The sequence below is a fragment of the Ovis canadensis genome, chromosome 16 (assembly GCF_042477335.2).
Source record: "Ovis canadensis isolate MfBH-ARS-UI-01 breed Bighorn chromosome 16, ARS-UI_OviCan_v2, whole genome shotgun sequence".
Taxonomy (NCBI): Eukaryota; Metazoa; Chordata; class Mammalia; order Artiodactyla; family Bovidae; genus Ovis; species Ovis canadensis.
The window spans coordinates 49,850,465-49,875,578 of record NC_091260.1 but is presented as its reverse complement, the minus strand read 5'-3'; the positions used below and the strand labels follow the sequence as shown (position 1 = coordinate 49,875,578).

Below are 25,114 nucleotides of genomic sequence, written 5' to 3'. Positions count from 1 at the left end.
ACCGCCGAAACCAGGGAGGCGCCAGAAGGCTGGGGAGGTCCGCGGAAAGTTATTTCCCGCCCCGAGAGGGGCTGGAAACCAAAAGGCGGCGAAATCAGCCCTGAGGTTGTGCAAGGTAGTGGTGGAGAATGTTAACTGGGGAGGTGGCACAGAGTGCAGGAGAAAAGCGGTCATTCAAGTCATCACTTAGATGGCGTAGGGGAGACCTTGAGGCTCGAAAGTCTGTTGGAGACGAAGACCCAGGTCCTGAGCTATCCCGGAAGCCCCTCGCTTAACCTCGACGGGGATGGTTAGTTGAAATTGCGGGCTCATGCAAGTAACCGGGTTCAGAAAAGGGCGAGGAATGTAGATTTGCAAGACGGCTCCAGAGAAGATGAGCGCTCTGTTTTTAGGTCCTCAGCACCTTTAGCAGCAGCCCCTCCCGGGGCCTACACTTTCCCTCGGAACAGACCAAAACAAGTTACACCCCAGTAATGATATCTATGCAGCAGCGCCTCCACAGAGGACCCAACTTTGGCAGTGGTGGGTTCAAAGACGATCCCAGCCCGGCACCTTCCCAGGACTTGACAGAAGAGCGCCCCGCCGAGTCGGGGAGGGAAACTGTCCCTGTCGAATACCTCGGGGTCTAGAGAGAGGCATGAGGGACCCCAGAGATCTTTGCCCACGTGGAAAGGCAAACTGCCCCTCTGCAAGGCCAGCCTGTCTCCAGTTTAACTTCTCTTTCTCTGTCCTCCCAGTGTCTCGGTTCCCTCTTAGTCTCTTCTCTTTCTAGACCCACTGCCCGTTCTGAGGTCCAGCCGCGCCCCCCTCTGTCTCCAGCGCCCCGCAGCCCGCCGCGCCCCGCAGCCCGCCGCGCCCCGCAGCCCGCCGCGCCCCGCAGCCCGCCGCGCCCCGCAGCCCGCCGCGCCCCGCAGCCCGCCGCGCCCCGCAGCCCGCCGCGCCAGCCTCCCCTTAGGCCCTCTCCCCCACTCACCTCGGATCCGGTCTCCGCAGACCCCCAGCTGGACATTAACTCCAGGAGCCCCGAGTCCCAGCCAGGAGACCCATCCGGGCCGAGGGCAGGAGCGCGGAGCCCCGCCCAACAGGTTAGGGGCACGAGTTCGCAATCCTGGGGCCGTTCCCGGCAGGGAGGGCACGCAGGAGGCGGCGGCCAAGGCTCCAGCCGCCGCCGCCGCCGTGAGAAGGGCGAGGGATGCCGACAGCTCCCCCGCCGGCTCTCCGCACCCCCAGAAGGCAAGGTCCGAGCAGCCGCCGCTGCCTTGGTTGGGGGGTGACAGGGCTGCGCGCGCCGCGCTCTCAGCCGGGGCCGCGCGGGCGCGGGGCGCGGCGGGCGCTTCAGCGGCGGCGGCCGCGCTCTGCGCCTTCTTGGGGCGCCGCGCCGGAGAGCACGAGACTGGCCGGGCTGATGCTGCCGCCGGAGCTGAGGTCTGGCCTGGAAATCCGAACGAGACACCACGTCAACCGGCGCCGAGAGTCCCGCGAAGACATGAGGGCGCCAGGAGCGCAGGCTGGTCCTGGAGAGCCCGGGCCGGGGGCCGGGGTGGGGGAGGGGAGGCGCGGGGCCCCGGGAGGGGAGGGGTCGAGCGGCGGCGTTGGCGGGGAGGGAAAGGAGAACAGCGAGGAGGCGCCCGAGCTCCCGAAGCGGGGGGCTCCGGGTGCGAGTGGGTGACGCGAGGGGCCCCTCCCCGGGGTGCAGGGAGAGAGCGCTCAGCGCGTGGAGACGCGGCCGGGCTCGCGCTTCCTCCTCGCCGGGAAGATCCGGAGGAATGTGCGGAGCTCTGCGCGGACCAACCGAAGGGGGCAATCCGAACTTGACCGCGGCGCCCGCGCCGGGCTTCGCCCTCGCGCCTAGCTCTCTGAGCCCGGGTTCTGTCGAGTGGAGAGCTGCACTGGGCTTTCCTCGCGCCTGTCGAAGGCTTTCCTTCCACCTCGATGTCTAGCTTTCTGGCTTTTCTGCAGGGCAGAAGGCAGTGGCGAGGAGAGCTGCTGCTGGCCGGAGTTCTCCAGCACTACGAAGGAGAGATGCGCAGCGGCCCAGGGAGGGAAGCCGAGTATTTGCCAGGGGACGCTGAGACTGGAGCAGAATTTATAGGGCTCTCACTCCGTGACGTGCCCTCCAGTGGCTTTTCTGATTCGCTTTCTGACCTAAACACACATTAGTTTATCCCCCATGCTAGGGCCAACGCGGTCTCCACATATCTGCTGGCTGAAGTCAGAGGCTTTGCATATCATGTATTACACGGCAGGCAATGAAGAAGGCTTCTGAGGCTGGCCGCTCCTCGGTCCTAGGCTCCATTTTCATGCTGTTGTAATATAATACCAGACGTGGGGTAGACACATACATTCAGAATCCCAGTTCCAGAGGCGTAAGATCACTTGATTGGGAACAGGTCGGGGGAGGTTGGACTAAACCTGCTTGTATTTTCGAAAATGCAGGTGGGAGACCTGAGCAAGCACTGCTTTGGGTGCTGAGTTTCCAGTGAGCAGGGACCCAGTGCCCATTCCTGATCTCTGTGAGACCTTTTAGGCATTCCTTTTGTTGGTTTGCTCACCACCAGACGCGCCAGAGCCTTCTTTTGTAGAGGACGTGAGGAGGGCAAGTCCTTACACACCCTGCACATGACTCTCCCCATAAATCCGTTGCATTCACCCAGGGCATGAAATTAGCTCTACCTTTAAAATAATGTACTGAGTAAGGTATGTCTTTGCTAAGCAGAAACCTGTTTTCCGGAAGCCATTGGACCTGAATTCAGTGGGACCTCTTTTATTTTATTAGCTGGGGCCAGGGAGAGCATAAACAGGCTCAGTTTACATCCATGTACCTCTTATTTTATGACTCATCCGGCTGTTGAGGAGTATGTGTTGGTGGAGTAACTGATACAGACAATAGACAGGGGAATTGTGTGTGGCAGTGTGGGGGGAAGAGCCCATATTACTAAACGTCTTGAAAGACAACTATCAGCTACCTTGGAAGTTTGTCAGTGAGGTTAGCGTGGGAGGAAAATTGTTATTAATGTTACCATGATTTAAGGTTAAGCGGAGTGAAAATCAAGTCATCCAGACATACCTTAGCTGAAATTAGGATGCCTACTGGAGTTCTGCAGAATGTGACATATCCTCCTTTGATAGATTACAGTAGAAATGTAGATGGGTTTGAAAATGGGCTAAGCTTAATATACTTATCCTACTTTAACACTGTTTTTGGAATTCGAAGGCAACCCTCGCCGGTGTTCTTCACTGTGAATGATTTCTTCATTTTCTGAAGGCTTTTCCACTGGGGATGGTCCTGCCTTTCAAACATTTGCAATGATTTAGCGCTCGCTGTTGTGCCAGGCAAAGTGCTAGACCCTGGGGATTGTGCCGACTGGGATTTTGGGGGCATTGCAGAGCACAGATACCACTGAGTTTACCCTAAGTAATGGGAGTTGACTGTGGAAGGAAGGCTGACCGGAATCTTCATTGCTCAGCCACGTGTCTCTGAAAAGCCTTCCGGAAAGGCCACCCAGCCAGGCCTCACGAAAACTGGATTGAAGTTCAGGAACTGGAAGGTCATTCAGGATCCGGCTCTGTGACTGGGTTATCTTGCTGCCCCCCTGAGCCACAGGCATCTGCCGTCCCTTGAGCCGCCAACGTGATTCAGCTCCTCTCTCTCTGTTTTTCTCCGGGTGTCTCTTGGCTTCTGCTCCTGCTACCAACTGCTCAGCTCTCTGTTGATCTCACATTTAAACTCCTTCAGTGAGAAGATCTTATTGGCCCCACTGGGCACTAGCTAGGTGCTCGAGATGGACTGAGAGCTTTTCAGTCAGGACATACGGGTTACTGGGCACCCTGGAGCATAACAGACCTTAGTCAGGTTCTTATTCCCGGACTAATCACCCATGTCTACGTTGTTGGGTCTCATGGTTCCAAGACTGGCCATCTTCACTTAAGACACTTCCTAGAGTTCCTCTTTGCCTTCCCTGCACAGGATTTGGGCACCCAGAAGGAGCTGTGTTAATGGCAGGCACTTGGGAGTTTAACAAACCTCTGTCTACTACAAGACTCAAGGATAGATAAGATATGACTCCTCTTTCTCTGGAAGCTTACCATCTCCAAGGAGAGGGAGGCATGTACACAAGTAATCATAGTATAAAATGATAAATGCCGTAATAGAGGTATATGTGAGGTGCTCAGATGTGATTTTTACCTGGCAAGCGGAACCCTGGGGAGATTGCAAACACATACCCATGCCTCGGCCTTGTTCCTGGGCAATTAAATGTGAATTGCTTGGGTGGTGGGGCCCAGGAGTTGGTATTTTGTTTTAAGCTGTTCTAAGTGCAGCCAGGGTTGAGGTACCAGTTAGTTTTCTTTCCCCTAATGATTATAATAATCATTAATATGATTCTTTTTGCGAGCCAAACTAAGAGGCTTACCTATTTTGATAGGTTCTAGGACTCAGACTTTTCCAAAACATTAAATCCTTTTAAATTATCTTAAATAGTAATAGAAAAGGAAGTATAAAATTAACTTAGAGTTAAAGCAAACACTTAGTTTTGAAAGAACATTTTTTAGATGATTACAACATTCCAATGACTACAGAAGAGGTGAAAAAGTCTAAAATTTTTCAAGATCCCCCACTATAAAGCCCAATATTTAAAAGTACTATAATTGATATTGACAAAAATCTTAGACCTTCACGGACAATGAGAAACAAAGCTGCTTCCAGAGTGACTGCCAGGAAGCAAGCATTCAGTGTCTTGGGCACAAGGGGATGGCCTGATGTTACCATCTCAAAGTCCCCAGATACTGGAAGTAGAGCCCCCCAATAGCTCTGTGTCCACCTCTTCTCCTTTCTCCAGGAGACAAAGATATGTTTGATTTGATGTTCCTCAACATCGTCCAGACGAGAACAATTTGCCGTCCAGAAGAGAACTACTTTTGTGCTGAATAGATGGATGGTCCCCTGATAAAGTAATAGCAACACACTGCTAAGAAATCTCACAGTGTCCTTAGATCTCAGCCTCTCATCTGGAAAACCCTGCCAGAAACTCAGGAGAGAGGCAAATATGGTTCAAACATCTCATCTTCTCTTTGAGAAAAAAAGAGTTCATCACCTTGCTAATTTCCCATTTCACCATTATCGTCATCTTCATCGGAACTCATTGTGGATCTTTACCTGAAAGATGTCAAAATCATGGGCGCTCCCGGTGCCGGAAGTGCAGGGGAAGAGAAAAAGTGAAAGTGAAAGTGGCTCTGTCGTGTCCGACTTTTTGTGACTCCATGGACTATACAGTCCTTGGAGTTCTCCAGGCCAGAATACTGGAGTGGGTAGCCTTTCCCTTCCCAAGGTGATCTTCCCAACGCAGGGATCAAATCCAGGTCACCCGCATTGCAGGCAGATTCTTGGAAGGAAGAGAAAGCACAAACAAAAAATGATAAAGAATACAGGATATCCTGAGGCTATGGGCCTTAAGTATGACCATATTTGGAACTCAAACTGGGGCTTGATAGGGGTAGTAGGTGGAGAGGAGGGGAAGCCAAGGGGGAACATTCCAGGCTAGGTGTAGGCGTCCTTGCAGACTCAGTACTTCGAGCTGCAACCTGGAGGGGCAGTGGGGTGGCAGGGCAGCCTTTGGCCCTTCACAGAGAGTCCTGGTGAGCTCCCAGGGGAGCCTTGCAGCTGCTTTGCCTGTAAGGGCCAGGACCCGGGTCCCTGGACTTCCTCATAACGTGGGTCATGACGGCTGAGACCGAATCCATCACTGGAACAGGGCAATTTCCTTTTCAAAGTCACCACTTTATTGGGTAGGGATTTCTCTCATGCTCACTCACTCTTTAACAGTCATTTTCACCAATGATACGATTACTCATAAAAGAAAGATAAATGTTCTATCCTTCAAACCACTTAGAAAAGAGAAAAAAACAGAACAAGGGAAAAAGTGGACTGCATTAGCTTCTTTGTAAGGACTAAATTGTAAAGTAGATAACTTCTTTGCAGTAAATTGTTTCTCTTAAGAAATTGATTCTGACATTGACATGGTAGATTTATCAGTGATTTCCAGCAGTTTCTTTTATAGGGATCAAATTGCCTAATTACCCATAATTTTGTTTTTGTTTCTTAGGATTACTTTATGGGAGTCTTCTTTCCTGGTAATAAAACTTAATCAGGTAAGAGGGTTCCAGCAGACTCTTACTCTGCAAAGAGTCTAGTGGCTTCAAGTTAGGTTTGGCAAACTTTTTCTGTAAAGGGCAGGCTCTTTTGGGTAGATATAGGCAATATTTTAGGCTTTGCAGGCCATACAGTTTCTCTTGCAGCCACTTAACTCTACCCTTGTATGGCAAAAGCAGCCATAGATAACATATAAATGAACAGGCACAGCTGTGTTCCCATATAGCTTTATTTATGGACATTGAGATTTGAATTTTATGTAATTTTCACATGTCGTGAAATACTACTCTTTATTTTTTCTCTTCAACCATTTAAAACATGAAAACTATCCTTACTCCTCAGACCACACAAAAGGAGGTGGTAGGTAGGATTTGGCCTGAGGGCTGTACTTTGCTGATTCCAGTTAGGTTCAAGTTGTAACTCTCAGGAACTATATCACCTATAGAATTAGGGAATTCTGGACATGACTGAGGTGACTTAGCAGCAGCAGCAGCAGAGCTGAAAAGCACCTGAAGCTTATAGTCTAATCTCAGTTTACCAGGAGAGAAAACTGAGGCAGAGAGGGTTAAGTGACTTATCCAAGGTCATTCTCTGAGTGAGTGACACACTCTTACTATCAAGAAAACGTGGGATCAAATGACTTCACTGGTGTCTGTGAGTGCACTGACATTTGCACGTGTGCTTTAAGGACAGCAGTGGGGAGTACATGGGGGATGTATTGTATCATTTTTCTTTGAAACTGGGACTTAGTATTTTTTGTTGAGGCAAGAAATAAGTCCAAATACAGAGAAATCAGTTCAACTCTTTATTGGTGGTAGAGGTTGATGTCTGGCCAAATGGGGAACAAAGCTTTGAAAAGAAGTCAGTTATCACCTTTCAGAGTAGCAGAGGGCTTCCAGGTGGGTCGGTGGTAAGGAATCCACCTGTTGATGCAGGAACCACAGGGACATGGGTTCGATCTCTGGATGGGGAAGATTTCCTGGAGGAGGGCATGGCAACCCACTCCAGTATTCTTGCCTGGAGAATCCCATGGACAGAGGAGCCTGGTGGGCTACAGTCCACAGGGTTGCCAAGAGTCAGGCACAACTGAAGCGACTTAGCAGACATGCAGAGTAGCAGAGGGCTTCAAAGGTGGCTCAGTGGTAAAGAATCCACCTGCCAGTGAAGGAGACTCCGGTTTGATATCTGGGCCAGGAAGATCCCCTGGAGAACGGAATGGCTACTCACTCCAGTATTCTTGCCTGGAGAATTCCATGGACAGAGGAGCCTGGAGGGCTACAGTCCATGGGGTCACAGAGAGTCAGACATGACTGAATGACTGAACACATATGCCTAGAGAGTAGCAGAACTTCCAGGAAGAGCACGACACTAAGGACATTTCCCCCGCCCTCCTTAGTAGTCCACTGTATTTGGCTTTAGACAGTGGGTACACAGCATTTCATCACAAAGGCGCAAAGATATGTTGAGAGAGATTTGAGTGGGGAATCAAGACCCCTGCATCCTGATCCTTTTTTGACCACATCATGCTTGCTGCAGAGCTTCTGGAGTCTTCCTAAAGATGTAAAACACAGGCGATAGCTGGAGATACTGCCGAAGACGATGGTTGACGCTGGGGCAAGGACTCAGCATTTGGACCTTCAAGCCAAAACATGCCAGGGGACCGCTTTGCCACATATTAATTGCATCACACAGACTTCAACCTGGCTTCTTCTCCTTTGGCCTATAGACCAACGATTTGACCATTTCCAATTTTGGCAACAAAACAAGAAGACAGCCTTCTCTGCCATCATATCCCCTCCCCCATTGCCTTTGCCACTTTTCCTCATTGTGGGAAAACAGCTAATGAATCCTCATCAGTATTTATGGACTTAGGGATTTCCCTGGTGGTCCAGTGACTAAGACTGCAAGCTTGAAATGCAGGGGGACCCAGGTGCGATCCCTCATACCGCAACTAAGACCTAGCACAGCCAAATAAATAATTTAGAAAATATTTACAGATTTAATAGAAGCTAGCAATGGTACCCCACTCCAGTACACTTGCCTGGAAAATCCCATGGACGGAGGAGCCTGGTAGGCTGCAGTCCATGGGGTCGCTAAGAGTCGGACACGACTGAGCGGCTGCACTTTCACTTTTCACTTTCATGCATTGGAGAAGGAAATGGCAACCCACTCCAGGGTTCTTGCCTGGAGAATCCCAGGGACGGGGGAGCCTGGTGGGCTGCCGTCTATGGGGTCGCACAGAGTCGGACACGACTGAAGTGACTTAGCAGCAGCAGCAGCAGTAAACATATGTGTGAATTTTGTGGCTTCTTCTAAGCAATTATCCAAGACTCCCTCGTTGAATCAGCAGCAGGGCCAAGACTACGGGAGGAGCCAAGGATTCTCCTTTAGCATCCTAGGCACCTCATTTGTCTCACCTCCTCCCAGTTAGCAGAAACTTCAAAATGAGAGCCCCAAATCCTGAGACCTGGTTACCAGGAAGCCAGTCCAAGGATCAGGCAGATCAGATTGGAGCTCTGTCCCTGACAAGCTGCAGGAGCTTAGGAAACTTCTAGCCTCACCTATTTTCTCTTGCTGGTTCTCTCTTTCACAGGGATTCTGTGTGAAGTATCTGTGTGAGTAGGTGAGATAATAAACCAGATTTTCCGAGTTCATAAAGGACTCCCTGGGAATAATTTATGCTGCATGTAATACCTTCTGGCTGCTGAGGTGCTATTTGATAAATGACTGCCCTCCTGCAGTGCTCTAAGTGGAACCCTAGTGACCCAAAAAGAATTAGTACCTCCACCAAGAAATTCACTGACTCCTGGGGCATAATTTACCCTCCAGCAGGATCTGGCCAACCATATGTGAAGTGCTGGGCGTTCTGTGAGAGAAAGCCAGCTTGAGAAATGTAAAGAATTAAGACTATAAAAAGCACATTTGCAGACCATTCTTCGAGGAATCCATCATGTAACTTTTTGCAAAACAACCCCTAAGATAGGTTATTGTTATCCTCTTCAGAGTCATTCTCCAGCCAGTGCAAGATCAGTGCATAATATACCCAACATAAGTTTAGGGAAGAGCATATTTGTAGAATGACTTCATTATTCAAAAAATAATGGATGAAAGGTTTGAAAGTGCATTTTAGACATCTGAGTGAAAAACAAAAGGTAAAAGTAAGGTAAGTGGAATAAAGCATGGGCTTTACAATGTTGATAGTAGGAATATGACCTAAATGTGCTGTGCTTAGTCACTCAGTTGTGTTCGACTCTTCGCAACCCCATGGACTGTAGCCCTCCAGGCTCCTCTGTCCATGGGGATTCTCCAGACAAGAATACTGGAGTGGGTGGCCATGCCCTGTTCCAGGGGATCTTCCCAACCCAGGAATCAAACTGGGGTCTCTCGCACTGCTCTCGGATTCTTAACCATCTGAGCCACCAGGGAAGCCTGACCTAAATGTAATGGATCACTTTTTCGTACAAACACAGGAACACTGACATGTTAAAATGTGACATCCATTTCTAAATGGTCACCTGAGGAGACTGCATGTCCTGCTGCTGCTGCTAAGTCACTTCAGTCGTGCCCGACTCTGCGACCCCATAGACGGCAGCCTAGGATGCAGCTATTGCTCAAAGCACTTTTAGGATGTGGGGATGTATTTGTTCATCCAATATAAATCGTTCAGGCATTTCCCTTCCCAAAGCCTTGTGCTGGCAATTGTCAAGGGACATAAAAAGGCATGAGCTAGCATTCCTCTATTCAGTGGTGGCAATTAACTGGATTTTGAAGGTGGATTTAATTGGGGACAAAGACCAAGTCATCTGAAATAAATTCTAGTGATAGAGACTAGAGAGACAGATTTAGAGACTACTCCTCTGGTATAAACCGGTGGTTAATTGTAGTGATGGGCTCAATTCTTCACTCTTCTCTGTAGCCATGCTCTTTGTCATGTCACTATAAAAGTGGAGTCCATTTCCCCATCCCTTGAATATGAACCAGCATTGTGACTTGTTTTGGCCACTGAAATGCAATGGTACTGAGGGTTGCCACTTTTGAGCGTGGGACCCAAGAGGCCAATATGTTTCCACTGATTCTATCAAACCTCACTGATTCTATCAAACCTCTACCATTAACCATGAGAACACACTTGGGCAAGCCTAATGAAGAGTGGGAGACAAGTGACAGCCAAGGTCAGCTGATAGCCAGCTGACTCCTACCCTCCCTGTCCCCACCCATGTAAATGAGCCTAGTAAAGATCATCAGAGCTGCCTTTCTGATCACTCCAGAGATGAACAATAAATACTTCCTTTTGTATGTTACTGGGGTTTTGTGGTTGTTACACACCACTGTTCTGGCAACAGACAACTGATAGAGCTTGCAAACTGATTCCAAAAGAGGACCTCACAATGTTGAACAGGAACAACAATGTTCCTGGGTTAAACAGTGTCTCAAGATGACTGCAGGAGGCTGAAATACACATTTGAGAATACATGTCCCAGTGTTTGTTGAGTGTCCTTCTGCTGTCCTGTGGACTTTGTACCCATTATATACAATTGCTTGCATGCATTTGACCAATTATTCTGCAAGGGTAGCAACCATATTTTTTGTTTTTGTATCCTTACTATCTAGCATAAAAATTGTTGTTCAGTCTCTAAGTTGTGTCCGACTCTTTGTGACAGTGGTAGCTTCCCTGGCAGCTCAGCTGGTAAAGACTCTGCCTGTAATGCAGGAGATCTTGGTTCGATTCCTGGGTCGAGAAGATCTGCTGGAGAAGGGCTAGGCTACCCACTCCAGTGTTCTTGGGCATCCCTGGTGGCTCAACTGGTAAAGAATTTGCCTACCATATGGGAGACCTGAGTTTGATCCCTGGGTTGGGAAGATCCCCTGGAGAAGGGAAAGGCTACCCACTCCCCCACTCCAGTAGTCTGGCCTGGAGAATTCCATGAACTGTATGTATAGTCCATGGGGTGGCAAAGAGTCCGACACGACAGAGCCACTTTCACTTTCACTTTGTGACCCTGGACTGCAGCATGCCAGGCTCCTCTGTTCTCCACTATCTCCCAGAGTTTGCTCAAATTTGAGGCTGTTGAGTTGGTGATGCTGTCTCACCATCTCATTCTCTGCCGCACATAAATGGTATTTGTTAAATGATGGGAAGAATTTCATTTAAAGTCAAAACTTGCATTGTGTGCTTTTAGTAACTTTGATCTATTTGCGGCCTGTGTGGTATGTAGTATGTAATTTTAAAAATGTAATTAAATTATGCAATTACTTGGCTAGATTATACCTGCACATGTTACAACTTTCAAAAGGCACAAAGGCATTTTCATTGATAAGTGATTCTTCTCCCCTGCCACCTTTAAGCCGTCCATTCCCAGGGAACACAATTATTGGATTCTTATTAGTTCTTCCCATTGTCTCTGTGGTAAAGAATCTGCCTCCAATGCAGGAGCCACAGGAGATGCAGATTCGATCCTTGGGTCAGGAATATCCCCTGAAGGAGGAAATGGCAACCCACTCCAGTATTCTTGCCTGGAGAATCCCCTGGACAGAGGAGCCTGGCAGGCTACAGTCCATGGGGTCACAAAGGGTCAGACATGACTGAAATGACTTAACTTTTATCAATTCTTCCAGAGAATTTGCAGTCATTACAAAAAAGCTTTTGTCTAGGAAAGAAAGAACACGTTCAACTATTATCATTGAAAAAGTCTGCATATTTGACAGCCCCTTTACTTTTGGATGGTTGGTCCTATCGGATGTAACCTTTAGGTCCTTTGTTAGAATTTTGAAAGACTTGTTATCCCTCAGTTTGTTCCTTTATGATTCAGCACTTTCCCTCAGCTTAAGGTTTGAACATTGCTGGAGTGAACACAGCTGTTTGTGTTTACTTCTTTGCTAGTATACTTCTATCACATGAGATGTCAGCCCAGCTCCAAGAGCCTGCTAATTACCAGGCAGCAGAAGGAGCAGATAAACTCAAAACATTGAGTTCTCTGGGTGACAGGGAGCCTAGAGCTCTAATGTCCTAAAAAGAACCTTTTATCATGGAGAACTCAAGCCTTTACTTGATGATAGTGGGGTGAGTATAATTTTAATTTAAAACTCTTAAAGCATCTTTATAGATTAGCATGCTGACTCTGTGTTATAACAATGCAAAGGTTTATAAACATGGCAAAACCATGTTGGCTGGAATAGAGCTGGCATTGTATCTTTTAAGGCATGTTTAGGGGTTCTATGAAGTCGTTTAAACCAAAGCCACAAGAGTGAGAAAAAACTTATTTTCAGATGGATTTTAGTAGACTGCTGGTTCCTCAAATTTATGTGCTAAAGATGCATACTTTAAAAAAATCTATTTTAACAATTAAGTGGTTTAAAAATTTTCCTTCTCATGATTCATGGAATTTCAGGTTCAACTAGTTTTTGAGCACAAAATATGTACTAGGTATTGTATGATGTTTGTATATATTTTCTCAGTAAACTATATTGATGATTACATGTTATGTTATAAAGATCCAAACAAGAAAAGACTTATGAAATAAAATGATGTATTTGCTTTATATCTGCTTTTTATGATTTGCATAACCTTGATTTACATATTATGGTTGCCCATAATTTTGCCACAGAGGAAGTCTGTATGTTTAGCACCAAATTTAGCATGTTTCAGTGACACTCATGTGATGGCCATTCTCAGAGAAGAAACACTCCTGCAGCCTGGCATGACTGGGATGTTAGTTTTTTTCTTTATGATTGAGGGACTGTTTCATCAAAATATTGTTTTAAACAGATGTGCTCTGGTGTTTACGGAGGGGAGAATTTAAGCCAGACTGATTAATTAGCAGTTAGTCAAGACATTTCCCTGCTCCTATCTGGGTAGTCTGGGGATTATGAAGCTGTCAGTAGGTTATATTCAGATGATGAAAAAAAAACAAAAAGAAACAGCAAACCAAAGTAAACCAAACCTCATATCACTGTGGTGGGATGTAAAATATTGTGTCCTAAATGCTTGACACAGTTTTTATTGGAACGTGAGTTTTTTTGAGTGGGCATAATAGTATTAACCCAGGAGTGAGCATACTTTTCCTGTAAAGGGCCAGGTAGTAAATATTTTAGTCTCTGTGGGCCATAGAGTCTGTTTCAGTGACTCAGCTCTGTAACTGAAGCACTAAAGCAGGCATAAACAATATGCAAATGAATGAGCATGACTGTTTTCCAATAAAGCTTTACTTATGGGTATTAACATTTGAAATTTCATGTAATTTTCTTCTGTCACAAAATATTACTGTTTCATTTCCCGCCCCCTGCCACCCCCACTGCCCCCAGCCATTTAAAAATGCAAAAGCATTCTTAGTTTGCCAGTTGACCATTTGCCCCGGGGACCATAGTTCGCCATGGACTAAAGCGAAGAATCTTGAATCTGTTTTAATCTTGTTTCTTTTTGTTTTTTTCACATAAGACTAATTCTCTCAAAATCCCAGTTTCTGTATTTGTAAAATGAGAGATAATAGTAATTGCGCCATTTCCTTGCAGGATTTGTTGGCAAGATTGAACGAGGTCATGGATACAAAAGAATTTTGAAGAAAGTGATGTGCCAGACTTATATAAAATATTGACTATGCTGTGATTTGTATCAGGAGTGCATTTGGTTACCGGTAGTTGAGAGCTGGATTAACAGTGGCTGAAACCATGAAGATATTTAGCATTCATTTTCTTGGATATGCGAGGCCCCAGGATTGGTGCTCTGACTCCACGATGTCACTTGAGACCTGATGTTTGTGCTCTGGATTCTGATATTCATGTGTCAGTAATACCTCCTTTCACAGTGCAGAACGGATATCATAACTCCAAAAGTCATGTTCTCACAGGACAGTGTCCCAAAACAGGACAGTGTCCCAAACAAGGATGAAGGGAATGGAGAGAAAGGGAGTCTCTTTCCAGCCCTTTCTCCTTTTATCAAGGAGGAGCATCTTAGCTGAGACTCCCCTAGCAGCCTTCCCTTCTCGCCCCAGAGTTGGCTCACAGGTCCACCCTAGCCCAGCCTCTAGCGAAGGAAAGGAGGACTGCTGTGCTCAGCTTGTAGACCAACCATGATGTCGGTCTCCAGGATTGGGTACAGTGCTGCCTGCACTCACAGGGTTGATCACATTAGTCTCTCCCTTGCTACAAGTCGTGTGGCTGGCATCAGGTTCAGGGAATAGCTGATGAGCTCATTTCCTAAGAACACTCAGATGAATCCTCCACATGCCACACAAGCTGTCCTCGTAGGCATTTGTAGATGGACACCATTGTAGCTGGGCTGCGGGGTCAGGTCTGAGTGGAGGATGGACTCTCCACCTCACTAACCCGAGACAGAGCAGGAGGGAGGAACTCAGGGTTGTCTTCTGGGACATACTAGGGAGAACCAGTTTAATCTCCATCTATTAAGTATTATGATAAACTGCTCCCAGTCATCCCTTTGAGGAATCTCTTCTTTGTAAAATCCAGTGCTAGAGGTGTGTCTCATTTTCAGAAAGCTAGATTAAAAATCTAGACTTGAAGTACACATATCAGGGGTCAGATAACCTAAAGTTTAAAATAGTCTAGAATTTACCTTAAAATTCCTTTAAAGAGTAAAACACTTTGGCGCACTTTAAATGATTTCATTGGTAAAAACTTGATTTCTGCATAATTAATATATGAGTGCACACATACACACACATCCCTAATGCCTTGCACTGGGATAGATAGAATTACTAATTGATTGAAAAAGCACAAGAAAAATCGTCACTGATGTGAACTAAATCTTAGTCTTAGGGTTTCAGGGTAACCAGAGCAAATGATGTCTCCCAAGGAAGTAAAGGCCTACTCCGAAAAGAATTATACACTTTGTTCATCCACTTTGTTCATACAGGTCAAATCTCATTACAATGCAGAGATTCCTACATTGTGTGGGAGGTTGAACCACAGGTTCCCTCAGAACTCTGATTCTTTCATTCTGTGAGTACCATTTGACTTTGAAGTTTTCTTCTTTTCTTAAATACTGCAGTTCTATGATTACAGCAGAAACCTCTTTATAATGAAGTTCAAAGCTCATAGCCTGCTTTGGTTGTTCACTTTTTTCCCTTTCAGTTCATGCATGCTCCCTGTTCTCATGGAGTGTACAGCCTGGATGAGGATATCAACATTAAACATCTACTTGATTGTACTGACAGTGCATAACTACATATAGATTAGTGCTCTGAAGAAAGGAACGCTGTACCGTGAAAGGACAGCGAAGGGATCTGACCTTGATTGGGGAATCAGGGAAGGCTTCTTGGAGGGAGCAATGTTTGATAGGAGAACTGACATGTAAATAGGGGTTAATTAGGTGAAAGAGAGTGGGATGGAAAAGGCATTCCTGACATTGGTACAGCGTGTGTATTTACCTGTCTATCTGTCCAGTCTGACCATCCACCCACCCATCTACTTACCTGTTAAACTACCTATCCACCTACCTACCCATCCACCCATCTGCTTACCCATTTACCCATCCATCTATCCTGTTTTACCAAACAGTATTGTAATGCAAACAGGTAGAAATTAGCTGCTTTCTAAGTCTGTAAGTCTGTTTTGGGAGATCAGGGGAGTGTTTTTTAAAAAATCCTCAGAGAACATTAGGGGGTTATTTTAAGTAACAATAGGCCGTGATATAATTTCAGCCCTTTCTCTTGCTCTTGCTGGAATGGGATTTGCATGCATGTGAACACCCAGAGGGAGCTCTCCTGGGGTATCAACTGTGCTCTAACCACCCCCCATCCACAGAATGAAGAGGGTAAAACCCATGTGCCAGAAGCCTGCTTCTGCTTCCCTGGGAACTATAATTTGCAGTTAAAGATTGAAGCGAAATCCTGCATTAACAGGGAGAATTGATCTAATTTTTACAAGGAATTACTTTTTCCTACCAGAAAGGATCTGCCAAAAAGCAATATTCAATATTAAAAAATGAGAATTAAATTGGTATCTATTTTACATAAAGAAACTTTAAGAATAGTTGCTTGAAATCAGGGGTAGTTTGTGGGCTTGCCGATTATCCATTTACAGCTGTTGTCAGTTAACCATAAGTATTCTACTGAGTTCACAGCACTTTGGCATTAAATTTATACCTGGAGTGAGCTTAGAGATCCAATGTAACGTTCATTTTATACAAGAAATTGAAAGCTGGATAGGTTAAGTGACTTTTTCAAGCCATTTAAAAATTTATGCCTCAACTCATTTCACTCCCCAGGCTCTGTGCCAGGAGGGGGCAGGCAGGACCTTGGGTCTTCTAAATCCTGGTTCAGTATGAGGCGCTCTGGAACTGACTCGGCACTCAGATCCTTGAATCGCTTAACTTTTTAACTTTAAAAATTGCTTAACTTCCCTAAGTCTCAGTTTCTTCATCTATATAAGGGGATAATCATTGTATTCACCTCATTGTGCTCGCTTCAGCAGGAGATATACTAAAATTGGAACAATACAGAGAAGATTAGCATGGCCCTTGCACAAGGATTATGTGCAAATTCATGAAGTGTACAATATTTCTGGGCTTCTCAGGTGGCTCAGTGATAAGGAATCTGTGTGCAATGCAGGAGACCCAGGTTCGATCCTTGGGTCGGGAAGATCCCCTGGAGAAGGGAATGGCAACCCACTCCAGTATTTTTGACTGGAGAATTCCATGGACAGAGGAGCCTGGAGGGCTACAGTCCATGGGGTCTCAAAGAGTCAGACACGACTGAGTGATTAATACTTTCACTTCACTTTCAAAGGTTAAAATGCCTGAAAAGAGTCAAGTCTGTAGTAAATGCTCAGTGAATGCTTTGCCAACAGAAAAAGGACTGAAGTGACCATGGGTCGGTTCTCAATGGGGCTTCAAGAGGTGAGGCAAGCTTCCTCCACTTTCTGGTGCCCCTGGACTCTACCATGAGAAAACCCTGTCCTGGGTAGTCCATTATCCCAGAGAAAGGAAACAGATGGAATGAATTTGAACTATTATGACTCGTCACCATGCCCAATCTTCTACAGGTCTTTTTTAGGCATCTGCATTTAAGTATGTACCTAGGAGTGGAATTATATTAAAAGCAGCCTAACAGCTTTCCAAAGTGGTTGCACCATTTTATGCTCTCACTAGCAATGAAGGAGACTTCCAGTTGACCTGCATTCTCACCAGCTCTTGATATTGGGAGTCTTTAGTTGTAGCCTTTCTGGGGGGAGGGGGGAATGTGATGGTATCTCATTGTTGCTAGCCTACTGAGCTGAGAAGAGTTTCTGGCTTGTTTAAGAACTTCTCCTACTAACTCTTGAGTCCTCCGTTTCACCCTCAAGGATGGAGCTCAAAAAGTCTGGTGAAGCCCATACCCAGATTTGTCACTCAGCCTTGCTCATGGATGCCACTAACTGGTTATTGGCCAGACCAAGCAGCACATACCCCTAGAAATGCTCAGCTAGTTCACGGGATGGTTGTGAACCTTCCAGGTAGCCACACTACTTAGATGCCAAAGCTCTTTCTAAGTAGCATGTGTGTATGTGAGTGTAATGTGGGTATATTGAAGGTCTTTTCTATACCTTCTGTGTATTTAATGAACCGAAAAAATTCGCACTTTTTGGTGGATGAAATCACATTGCATGTATATAGCGCACAGACAAGGAGCCTGCTCGTGTTCTGCAGGGGTGGGGTGGGGTGGGGTGGGGAGCACAGGTTGCTCCGGTGGCCACTGCAGGGAGGTTTCTAAACCATCTTCCTCTACCTCTGCTCTCCTTTCTACCTGAACGGTCCATTTTCACCATCCCCCTTCCTTCTCTCTCCTCCCTCCCTCTCCCTTTTCTCCTCTTTTCCTTTCACCAACTGAACAAGAGTTGAACAAAACATCTGATCACAAATTTGCAATCAGCAGAAAAACTCAAACACCTGAAATGTCATGTGTATGCCCTAATCCCTTCTGAATTTGATATGAAGTGAAGTCGCTCAGTCGTGTCTGACTCTTTGAGACCCCGTGGGCTGTAGCCCACCAGGCTCCTCCGTCCGTGGGATTCACCAGGCAAGAATACTGGAGTGGGTTGCCATTTCCTTCTCCAGGGGATCTTCCCAACCCACGGATCGAACCCAGGTCTCCCACATTGCAGGCAGATGCTTTAACCTCTGAGCCACCAGGGAAGCCTGGACCTGCTCTAATTCATGCTTTAGTTCATAGATAATTTTAATGGGTATTATTGAGTTCTATTTTGTCCTGTTATTACTTCATGTTGTTTTTTCCATACTTCTTGATAAGCTTTGTAATTGTGATTCCAAATGTCAGTAGTCAATCATATGCATTCAGCAGCTCGCTGAGCTATTCATCTAGCAGCTACACAATATTCCAGCATATGGATATTGCAAAATTTATTGGATCAATCCTCTTTTATTGGACATTTGTGTTACTTTCAGTATGGAGCATTAATGATAATGCTATAGAAAATATCTTTTTACCTAATATTTATCTGCCTTTCTGCTTATTTCCTAAGGAGTAATTTCTAGACATAGAATTGCAGTCAAAGGGCAATGAACCACTTAAAATGTTCTTTCCACATATAATAATATTCCAGAAAGACCCAACCAACTTTGTTACTACAATTAATATATGAGAATGCCTATTTCATAGGAAATGAACACTTTAACAAATATTATAACTAAAACAAAAATCTTCTTTTTAAATTACAAAGCAACACCCATCTGCTACCAAAACCTCAGTCTTACAGAAGTACATGATGATTTCTTTAAATATCAGCCTGGTCAAGGCTATGGTTTTTCCTGTGGTCATATATGGATGTGAGAGTTGGACTATAAAGAAAGCTGAGCACTGAAGACCTGATGCTTTTGAACTGTGGTGTTGGAGAAGACTCTTGAGAGTCTCTTGGACTGCAAGGAGATCCAACCAGTCTGTTCTAAAGGAGATCAGTCCTGAGTGTTCATTGGAAGGACTGGTGCTAAAGCTGAAAATCCAATACTTTGGCCACCTCATGAGAAGAGTTGACTCATTGGAAAAGACCCTGATGCTGGGAGGGATGGGGGCAGGAGGAGAAGGGGACGACAGAGGATGAGATGGCTGGATGGCGTCACCAACACGATGGACATGAGTTTGGGTGAACTCTGGGACTTGGTGATGGACAGAGAGGCCTGGTATGCTGCCATTCATGGGGCTGCAAAGAGTCGGACACAGCTGAGTGACTGAACTGAACTGAGCTGAACTGAAATATATTTGGGGAAATATTCTCTGCTTTGCAAGATATTATAGGCAGTAGTAGATGCTGTTAAATTGGAACTAGGATTAGGTCAGTGTTGGTGGGTAAGATTTCTTAATGTGTCTTTCTCAAAGGTAGTCAGTTACTGGCTTCTTCTCCCTTTTTAACTCCTGTCTTGGTGGTCAAGAGTGCTGTTCCTCAAATCTTTCTGGCTCTGTGACTTCCTGGCACATGGTAGGGTTTCACATGCTGGCCCCCTTGTAGTTGAGTGACTGCGCTCGGGTCACATGAGTAGCTCTGGGCTGTAAGATGCACACGGAGGTGATGTGTGTCACCACCAGCCCAAGTGTGTCATTGCTGGTGTGAGGCCGAGCACTTTTCCCCTGCCGCATACCTGGCTACAGATGATGGGGGTATAGTGCAATGAGAAAGATGCCTTTGAGATTTTGGTAGTGTTGCTGCTTCTGCTGCTGCTGCTGCTAAGTCACTTCAGTCGAGTCCAACCCCGTGTGACCCCATAGACGGCAGCCCACCAGGCTCCTCTGTCCCCGGGATTCTCCAGGCAAGAACACTGGAGTGGGTTGCCATTTCCTTCTCCAATGCATGAAAATGAAACGTGAAAGTGAAGTCGCTCAGTCGTGTCCAACTCTTAGCGACCCCATGGACTGTAGCCTACCAGGCTCTTCCATCCATGGGATTCTCCAGGCAAGAATACTGGAGTGGGTTGCCATTTCCTTACCACAGCATAAACTGGAGTGTTCATAAACTTTATGAACATAAAGCCTGTTCTCAATGCAATACCTTCTGCTCCCTCTCTTCCTCCTGACTTTTATGAGTAATTCACCCATATCCATCATGCAGTCATAAGGCCTTTGCCATGAGCCTAAGGCTTGGAAGTCAATAGAAATGTATTTGAATCTCATATGTTGCAGAATTGTCATAAAATGTTTGTATATAATTACTACTTAATTAAAAAGAAACCCTATCTGATGGCAAGTAAACCAAAAAGAGGGCTTCCCGAGAATCCACCTGCCAATGCAGGAGATATGGGAGACATGGGTTTGATTCTTGGGTCAGGAAGATCCACTGGAGAAGGAAAATGGCAACCCATTCCAGTATTCTTGCCCGGGACATTCCAAGGACAGAGGAGCCTGGTGGGCTACGGTCCATGAGGTCACAAAGAGTCAGACACGACTGAGGGACTAAATAACAACAAAACTAAAAATAAGCACCTTTGTTTACTGAGGTTCAAGAACAAATGAATTGAAGGTTTCAGGATGCAAAGGCAGTAGGAAAGGAAGCGATATTGATGACCAGCTGAGAGAGAGATGGAAGTGAGACCAGTAGGTATCACAGAAGCATCAGTGTCATCTGTAGCTTTAAGCTCCCCAAGGTAATACAAAAAGGCTAAGCCCTTTATTACTTAAGAGCCTGCCCAGAGTTTTATGCCTTGTGCACAGATAGGCTTTGTGCGTGTATGAGTGAAACTGTGAAGAAACCACATGCGCAGTGGAAAATAATGCCCCTTTTAAACAAGCTGAGCAGGGCTTGATACAAGGCAGTGTGGTCTTGCTCCTCTGTTTACACAGGAAGCCTTTCATGCAGGCATGATATATGGAGGATTTAAGCCATTGAGATCCTTTATGCTAACAGACCATTCATCTTGGATTTTCCAGGTTTCTAGGTTGTCTTCAAGGAGTACACCATTGGCTCTGAAACTGGCTGATGTGTGGACAGATACATTACAAGTCCCTAAATTATCAAGTTGCAGGAACTTGTCATTATAAGGCTCTAATGGCACCCAGCTCTGCTCCAGCCTCCCTCCGACCCGAGACATTGTCACATGGACAGTGTCAGAGCTCTTTTGCTTTTGGATGTCATAGCCTCAGTTCCTTATTAGCACCAACATTTTCTTCTTCTTTTTAGAATATTTGTTTGTTTCTTTGGTTGTGTTGGGTCTTAGGTGCAGCACATGGGATTTTCGTTCTGGGTGTGTGCTTGCACGCTAAGCTGCTTTACTTGTGTCCAGCTCTTTGCAACCCATAGACTATAGCCTGCCAGGCTCCTCTGCCCAGGGATCCTCCAGGAAAGAATACTGGAGTGGGTTGTCATTTCCTTCTCCAGGGGATTGTCCCAACACAGGGATCGAACCAGGGTCTCCTGCATTGCAGGCAGATTCTTTATCAACTGAGCCACTGGGGAATCCCATAAGTCCTCACATATTTATTTAGTGCTAATTGTCACAGACCATTCTAGGTGCGTTTGACCTAACTTTGCATTCCTCAGCCTTTTGTCAGACATGAAAAAGAAGCTAAAGTTTAACTCCCAAATTATCCCCCAAATAGGCAGGACGAGCAAACCAATTAGAAGAATTTAGACAGCTCTCTCCTTTTCTCTGAATATGTGTGTGGCTTTGGGTCACACACATATATGTGGGTTAAGGACTTCAGCTTGCGTTTTCCAAACACATGTATATAATTTATTTATTTCTTTACTTCAGTCATGCATTTGCTTATTCATTCAGCACACATCCATCCGTTCCTTCAGTTAATTAGTATTTTTAGTAGGCCTGCTGTGTGCCAGGGCAGGTAGTAGAGATACAGTGAGAAATGAGACTAGGTTCTCGTTCTCATGTAGCTTTTCGTTCGGAATAGACGGTGCTTTGATGTGCTTGTTAAATGAATGGTTATGATTTTACAATGTACATTTCTAGTAGAGATTGGCAATTCAACAGCATGCAAGTTAGAGTGCAGGAGTTCAGCCCCTTTCTTCCCTCTTCCTGGCTTCACAAATATTCTTTTCAGCAAAGATGCCTTCCCAGACATTTCATTACATGTTTGAAATATTTATACACATAAGTGGGGAAAATGAATTAAAACTGTGAACTCTATGTGGCACTCAAGTCAAAATAGGAAGTTAAGTTGTTCAGCTGTGCATTTTGACTGCTTCCTGTTAGGAAGTCCCTTTCAAGAAAAAAAACCTTCCCGGGGCAACACACTTCAAAGGGGTTCCCCCGTAATGCTGTTTTTAAAATGTGTTAATTGAATCTAATTGCAAACAGCTGCCCATTTTAGCCACTGTTTGCATTGGCTTTCACCCATTCTAGATCTAGGTCATCTTTTTGGTTACATTATATTCATATTGGGATCTTAATATATTTGTTGTAATCTCAGAATGTGTCGCCATTCAAAGGATTATGAGGTAATAAATAAAAACATGGAGACAACATATTTGTCAAGCCCCGAGGTCACTGCCAAGTACAGAAGTATTTGAGAGCAGATGCCCTCTTTGATACACTGTGTAGGGTCATGATACCTCCCTTGAACACACGGGAAATCTTCCAACCACAGCAACAACAAAAACTCCACGGTGTTTGCAGGCTTTTGTGTGTGGGTAGAAATACTGAGTGATCTTTTACGGTCTGTTCTCTACCACTTAATTATTGAATTTTAATGCCTTTGTAGGAAGCAGGAAAAAATAATAAATATTTATTATTTTTTATAGGTGAAGTTGCTGTTGTCAGTTTTCAAGAAGTGCTTGTGGTAGCAACTGCTGATTAAATGTGAAGAGGTGGTTTTCAAAATGTTTAACAAATTGTAAGGCAGTCCTGGGGGCCTCCCAGCTGGCTCAGTGGTAAAGAATCTGCCTGCAATGCTGGAGACACTGGGGATGTGGGTTCAATCCCTGGGTCGGGAAGATTCCCTGGAGTAGGGCATGGCAACCCACTCTAGTATTCTTGCCTGGAGAATCCCATGGACAGAGGAGCCTGGTGAGCTACAGTCCAGAGGGTCGCAAAGAGTTGGGACATGACTGAGGGATTAACACAAACAAAGCGTGAACACTGAGCAATTAAAATACTTGCTGGTCGTAGTAACTGGTGTGGCTATACTCATACATACTTGTATAGCAACCAAAGGGTTCCTTTTCCACAAGTTAGTACTGAGGGTAACTGGAACTGATTCTATTGGGATTCAGTATAGGATGCACTGAAGAAGGAAATGGCAACCCACTCCAGTATTCTTGCCTAGAGAATTCCGTGAACAGAGGAGCCTGCTGGGCTGCTGTCCACAGGGTCGCATAGACTTGGACATAACTGAAACGACTTAGCATGCATGCATGCATTGGAGAAGGAAACGGCAACCTACTCCAGTATTCTTGCTGGGAGAATCCCAGGGACAGAGGAGCCTGGTGGGCTGCTGTCTATGGGGTCGCACAGAGTTGGACACGACTGAAGCGACTTAGCAGCAGCAGCAGCATAGAGTGTGCACCTCAGAGTTATCTTGCCCTGGGAGTGAGAGAGATGGGGTGTTGCTACCCACTCGAATTTGACATTGGCTGAAGGCTGCTTCTGGGCGTTACTGTCCCACACTTCTGTCCTGCCATTCAAGTGGCAAAGTGGCCTCTAGTCGACTTTGCTCTTATGCAAAGAAATGCTAGAGCCAGCCATCGGAAATCAAGCTGCTGAGTACTGAAATGGCATATGCCCAGTGGTATGGGTGGTCCACCAGCTGCACCTACTATGGGTGGTTGGTGGGCATTTGAGAATATCAGTGGGGTGGAAATGGAGATCATAAAATCTTTCATTCTCTGTTTTGGGCACATCAGTAGCAGTGGCCTTCCTGAGATTGTCTGAAACAAGTTGGTCTTCGGAATATAAGTTAAATGGGATTGAGGGATGGAGAATATAATGAAAATGATGATGACAGAGGGGTTGATGTAAGTAGCTATTACCTACCTGTTTCACTATGTGATAGACACAGCCTCCCCATTTTTCCGATGAGGGACCTGAGGCTTAGAGATGTCCGGTAAATTGTATGAGGACACTCAGGGGGAAGGCTAGAGACAGAATTTGAATTATGACTTTCCTGACTCTGGGCTACAGCTCCTGAAGGTACGGAAGGTTTAGCACAGAGCTTTCCTGTTCTCTTTCCTTCCCTCCTTCCCTCTCTTCCTTCTTTTGACATTTCGGGTACTTACCATGTGCTAGATGCTGTTCTACGCACCACACGGCACAGAAACAATTTTGGTTCTTTTTGATCCAGAAAGTCGCTCTATTTCCCCTTCCCTGCCCCCACTTAACTTTTGTGGGGCCCCAGCAAGTGTAAGAATGAAGGCTCATGTACCATGTCTAAATATTTACAAGTTATAAATCAAGCTGACCAGATGTTAAATAATGTATGTTCCATCCTCCTGCCTTGACAAATATACCTGCACAGAGGGCAGGTTGGAATGAAAATTTATGGGCTCCTGGGGTGCTATGCAGGAATGTGGTGGCTCAGGAAGTGAGGTTCCCTGCCCTCAGCCTACTGCTTGTCCCCCATCTTTTTCTTCCCCGGCAGCCCCAGTCTGTACATCCAAGCTGCATGTCTGCAAACAGCCACCCTGTGGCTACTTCTTGGGCTTAGGTGTGTGATTACTGAAGTTTCTCCCTTGAGAGAACCGGCCTGGGGAAGGCTCTGAAAGGGGGCTTGGCACGCTCAGGCAGAGAGTGGTCTCTGGGACCTAAGATGTGGTCTGGAAAAGGACATGCAGGCTCCGAGTGGGCAGGTCTCCACGGAGGGGGCCGTGGCCAGGGGGGAACCCAGACTGTCAGGTCCAGGTCTGGCGGGGAAGGGGGTGGACTCTGTTTTCTGGACCTATGAACAGCTCTGCTCTTTCTTCCAGTTTTTCTTCTAAAACTCACTTTAATGTACTTTTTTTTTTTTGTTTTTAAGATTTGGCCTACTGAGGATTTTATTTTAAAATGTAGAATTCAAATATTCTGCTAATTGAACG

General features: G+C 45.8%; 1 protein-coding gene and 1 non-coding gene across 3 annotated transcripts in view; one reads left to right on the top strand and one right to left on the bottom strand.

The window, feature by feature from the left end:
* GDNF (glial cell derived neurotrophic factor) overlaps nucleotides 1-1,494 on the bottom strand; it is a 28,677-nt gene extending 27,183 nt beyond the window's left edge. Inside the window, exon 1 of one of the 2 annotated variants that reach the window (XM_069555927.1) lies at nucleotides 974-1,494. The gene's annotated coding sequence lies outside the window, so the exon portion shown is untranslated. The remainder of the gene's footprint in view (nucleotides 1-973) is intronic. The other variant, XM_069555929.1, reaches the window with a different exon arrangement.
* Nucleotides 1,495-16,563: 15,069 nt separating this feature from the next.
* On the top strand, nucleotides 16,564-16,667 carry LOC138422058 (U6 spliceosomal RNA). The gene has a single exon (XR_011249729.1). It is a non-coding gene; the product is annotated as a U6 spliceosomal RNA (small nuclear RNA).
* Nucleotides 16,668-25,114: the final 8,447 nt, after the last annotated feature.